This window comes from Cebus imitator, unplaced genomic scaffold (genome assembly GCF_001604975.1).
Source record: "Cebus imitator isolate Cc_AM_T3 unplaced genomic scaffold, Cebus_imitator-1.0 Scaffold4, whole genome shotgun sequence".
Taxonomy (NCBI): domain Eukaryota; kingdom Metazoa; phylum Chordata; class Mammalia; order Primates; family Cebidae; genus Cebus; species Cebus imitator.
In genome coordinates this window covers 2,748,605-2,754,136 of record NW_016107319.1, presented here as the reverse complement: position 1 = coordinate 2,754,136, position 5,532 = coordinate 2,748,605, and the positions used below count along the sequence as shown (strand labels likewise).

At 41.3% G+C, this 5,532-nt stretch overlaps 1 protein-coding gene across 1 annotated transcript in view; it reads right to left on the bottom strand.

Annotated features, from left to right (window-relative positions):
- Positions 1-5,532, bottom strand: part of CUNH16orf72 (chromosome unknown C16orf72 homolog) — a 29,179-nt gene that overhangs the window by 8,408 nt on the left and 15,239 nt on the right. The window lies entirely within an intron of this gene.

The window sequence follows — 5,532 nt, the reverse complement described above, 5'->3', positions numbered from 1 at the left end:
CCTGGGTTCAAGCAATTCTCCTGCCTCAGCCTCCCAAGTAGCTGGGACTACAGGCGTGCGCCACCATGCCCAGCTAATTTTTGTATTTTTAGTAGAGATGGGGTTTCACCATGTTGACCGGGATGGTCTCGATCTCTTGACCTCGTGATCCACCCGCCTCGGCCTCCCAAAGTGCTGGGATTACAGGCTTGAGCCACCGCGCCCGGCAATAAATCATCTTATAAGTGAGTATGTCACCTTTCACAAAGCAGACTGGCTTGGAGAGGCTGAGCATGTCGCCCAAGGTTACACAAGGAAAAGAGCCTACAGAGCAAGCCTATGTATTCCTCCTAACAGTGAACCAGGGATACAGCTGGTCATTCAACTTTAAGCCTAGTTATCCAGATTTGCTTATGGGGAAAACCCCAGAAAAATAAAAATTTGCATCATTTCTGATGACTTTCAAGAAGAAAAGCCTTGAGATTTTTCCCACCTGAACACCTAAGCTCTAGGTCTCGGCGAGGATGATGCAGCAGACAGAAATTCTAAAAATATAAGGGCATAGTGGCTAGGAGTATGCACTTTGAGGCCAGGCACTGTGGCTCATGTCGGTAATCCCAACATTTTGGGAGGACAAGGATGGGGGAGATAGCTTGCGCCCATGAGTTTGACACCAGTCTGGGCAACATGACGAAACTCCAACTCTACAAAAAATAAAAAATTAAGAAATATATTGAAAATTAAAAATTTATAAATTCAAAAACTATGTATTTTAGAGACAAGACTGGAGTATCTATTCTACCACTTACTAACCTCCTTCCTATTTTAGCCAAGTGAGTCTTTCTTCATCAACCAAGTGTTAATAACCCAGGGTAGGTGTGAGGATTAAACGAGAACCTCCTTAGTGTAATGCTTATATTTTATTTTATTTTATTTATTTATTTTTTTGTGATGGGGAGGGGAGGAGGGGAGCCAGTATAATGCTTTTATAAAGTAAACACTGAAAGAGTAGCTTTAACGGTTTTCACCCTATGGTCCCATGTAAGTCTCAGTTGTTCTAATTCAAGATTATCATGTAGCACCCTAGGCAAACAGGTTACATTATACCCTGATTGTAGCTATCTGGGGATTGTAATTCTCAACTCTTTCTACAGGTTCTGGGTCCCCACTGTGTTGTATTCATTCACTTAGCAGGTCTCTGCGATAACCCCAGTGGTAAACTCAGAATACATTTATGTCATGTTCTTCGCTATGTTGTATCAAGGCCAAAAGGACAAAGGCAAGGTCCCTGCTATAATGTGGCCCCAGGGGACTGGGACAGTCACAGAAACAAATCATGCAGCAAAGCAAATGCACAATTTAGGGAGGCTACAGAGATTGGGAGACCTGAAGGAAGGCTGTGTCACAGAAGTGAGGTATGAACACGTAGGGGTAGGAGCTGGACTCAAAGAGCATAGAGATATTCACGAGATAAACACTATGTATAGGATACCTGACCTATGGTTAAGACCAGATCACAAGGGTCTTACAATAGCATGCTGAATTTGAACTTCACTGTGTAGGCCCCAGGGAAACTTTAAACCAAGAAGTGACAAGATCAGAAAGATCACTCCAATGGTCTCATGAAAGATGGACTAGCGTCATCAGCTCAGGACTGGGAAGTGACAGCTGAAATATCTGCCCAATGGCTCAGGCTCACCTCCTCTAGAGGGACTGCCATGAGCAGCACAAAGGGGGCTGTACTGTGAAATAGCCCTTTCTGCCCTCAGAGTATCTTCCACATACCACATTCACGGCATTAATAGAAATTATCCAAATCCTTGTTTGCCTCAACAGAAGAAGGAAGCACTCTATAATTGTTTATATACTTCCAGACACAGCACTCAATCTGCCATATAGAAAATGTGCTGAATGGCTCAATGAGTCGGCTGCTGGGGCAGAAGAATGAGTCCAACCAGAAACATCATCTGAGACAAATGCCCGTGGGACACTTTGGAGATGTACACCAGAGGACAGGGGACATGCCATCTGGCAGTCAAGAGAGGGGGTCTAAACCAGAGGCCCAGATTTGGATATGAAGAGTGACATGGGGAATGTAATTTAGGGCAGTGACAGGGCCTGAGGACAAGTCAGGCAGGCCAATGTGGCAGAAGAGAAGCCAAGGTAAGGAAAAGCTCTAGAAGAGAAGGAATGAACAGAGGACCAGTGAGAATGGTAGACAGAGATCCACGAAGCAGTTCAGAAGATTTCTGGTCTCAAGTATGATGTTTACATAAAAATGAGTGACCAGTTATTAATTAAACTCTTGGGAAATTTATAATGTTAATTTAAGACATAGGATAACAAAGCAAGACAGGAATCAACTTAGCACATGCATATGTATCTCTTTAAATCCTCTGTGAGTCTAACATAAGATGACTGGGTCCCATAGGACACAAGAAAAAAAAAAGTAACATGTTGCAGACAAGTGTCAAAATAAAGCACTGAATTAAGTCTTTTAGCCTTGATAACCAATAACTGAAGTCATTTTAATTAAAACTATTTGAGGCTTGGCATGGTGGCTCACAACTGTAATCCCAGCACTTAGGGAGGCCGAGACAGGCAGGAGGCTGAGACAGGTGGATCACTTGAGGTCAGGAGTTTGAGATCAGCCTGGCTAACATAGTGAAACCCTGTCTCTACTAAAAACACAAGTATTAGCTGGGCATGGTGGCGGGCACCTGTAATCCCAGCTACTCAAGAGGCTGAGGCATGAAAATGGCTTGAACCCGGGAGGCAGAGGCTGAAGTGAGCCGTGATCACGCCACTGTACTCCAGCCTGGCCAACACAGCAAGACTCAGTCTCAAAACAAAACAAACCAACAAAAAAAACTTCTTTGACAACCACTAATTGATATACTTTTTTTTTTTTTTCAAATAGAAACATGGTTTCGCCATGTTGGCCAGGCTGGTCTCAAACTCGACCTCAAGTGATCTGCCCACCTCGGCCTCTCAAAATGCAGGCATTATAGGTGTTACCCACAGTGCCCGGCCAATTGATCTACTTTTGAGTAAAGTTGTTGGTCAGGCATGGTGGCTCATGTCTGTAATACCAGCACTTTGGGAGGCGAAAGAGGGCGGATCATGAGGTCAGCAGTTAGAGATCAGCCTGAACAACACAGTGAAACCCGATCTCTACTAAAAATACAAAAATTAGTTGGCTGTGGTGGCGGACGACTATAATCCCAGCTACTCAGGAGGCTGAGGCAAGAGTTGCTCGAACCCAGGAACGTCGGAGGTTATAGTGAGTCGAGATGGCGCCACTGTACTCCAGCCTGGGTGACAAGAGCAAAACTCCATCTCAAAAACAAAAAACAAAAACTGTTTACATTAGTCTCTCCCACTAAACTGAGCTCTGAGGCTTAGAAGGGTAATGAATGGGGATTTTATTCATTGTCACACTCTGTCTACATCAAATACTCGGCAAGTATCTCAAGTCTGCCATTTTCCTTCAAGTTAAGAGCATATTTATTTGGTTGGGCTATGTTTAATGGGCGTAGGAGTAAGGAATGGGAAAAAAAACTGAGGGAAAACTGTTTTCTCTGATAAATACATAGGACATGATATAGGAGTAATAGGAGTATGACTTTGCTTTGATTATAAAGTCAAGCCTGCCTCAATAGATCAATTCTTTTCCTATGTCCTTTTGCTCTCCAAACACATGAATTTAGATTCACCCCAAATGTAAGCCTCCAAAACTTTCAATTTGACCTAACTTAACTTCATAAATTTGGCTAAGCACGTAATATGCAAGACTGAATTCAGACATTGTATTTACTTTAACTATGGTGTTTCCAAATACATTTTTAAAGGAGCACCTTAATAGTTTTCACTTCAGACAATTCAACAAATCAGATAATAAGGACACCCAGTTAAAGTCACTAATTTACATTACTAGTTAACAATGGCCCTATTACTAGAACCATCCAAATTACTTTCTTTAAATATTCAAATTAAACTACCATTCTCCTCAATACACTGATGTTCTCACAAACCAGTAGAGCACAACTCAGTATAATTTATGTTTCTGTAGATGCTTTCAAAGGGTCCTATTACTTCACCACAGCACTGTTTTAAACGTATGAATTAGAGGTATGAACCCTAAGAGTAAGAATACATTCAGTCTCCAATCTATTCTAGATTAGTTCTACATTATCAATTTATTGAAGGGAAAGATCATTTTTTTCCTACACCAATTCTTATATTCAAACTTTTGAAAATCTTCACAACTTAAACATGTGAAAATTATAAATAGTCCCTTCAAATATATCATTACTTAAAACTCCCAAAGTTCAGGAAAACAGTAACGGGTTGAACAGATCATATATGAGAAAACGTAATGGGAGTTGCAGTTTTTCAGGGCAGAGGGGACTGGCCTGCTGTTGTTACTATTATGTACACTACTGCGTTAAGTTAACAAGCATGGTTTTTATGTTTCTTAAAACTATCTTCTAAAGTATAATAGCACACAATACAATAAAGAGATACCCCAAGAGAAGCATGGAATGAGCCATAACCCTCTTAATAAAGGAAGAAAATCACAATACTTAAGGAGAGGCAACTGCATCAAATATTACCATGCACTACAATTAATCTAACAAACTATGTACACCTTTAGTTAATTGTTTTCCCAAACTTTAGGGGGAAAGATGTGAAACTCTCTAATTCAGCAGAAACAGATCCGTCACATTTTTGTCTGAGCTTCCAAAGTTCTGACAGCCTAACTACTCCACTGTATCAGGAATAATGCGCAGTCTTAAGTACTGCGTCCATACAACCTGAACTACCCTGCAATTAATGTTTTTGTTTTTAATTGTCCTAAACACTATCTAGGGGAACAAAAAATACAACATTGGGGTTTAGGAAAGAATCATGGTTTGCCAGAGAGAACAAGATCTCTACAGGTATAAAGTTTCAATGATTCTACTTCAATAAAGTTTCTTTATATCCCACTATTTCTTAGTACCTTACCAGGTTACTTCATTTTAGATGACCTGTACTATGGCCCAAAAATGTTAACTTTCAACAAGACTCATGACACCTAACTAATTACTTCTACTTGCTTAGCGATCTGCATGATACATGTTTTCATCTTGGTTTCAAGCAAGTCTCATTCTCTTGCTTTTTTTCTATAGCAGTATTAAATGCTGTCACACAGGTTAACTCTCCCAGTTATATTTGGAAGTCTGTATTAGAGAGCAACAGGCAACAACAGACTTATCACTGCCTACACTCCCCAGGCTTTTCCAGCAATACTAAAATCCCTCAGCCAAGAGTGCCTTCTTACGACAGGTCTGGACTGGGGAGATGGTGATCTACCTGTCTACTGGCTGCATCTCTGCTGGCCCCGCCTATTAAAGTGCAAGGGACCTGAGGGACAACAGGCAGAAGGCACTCTGAGTCTTGAATCTGTCCTCTCCCACAATCTACAGTATACTAGGTAAGAAAGGTGCCAAGGGAGGTGTCTGGTCCCATGAGAACTAACCCAACAATTTCCCACCTTACTTGCCTGTC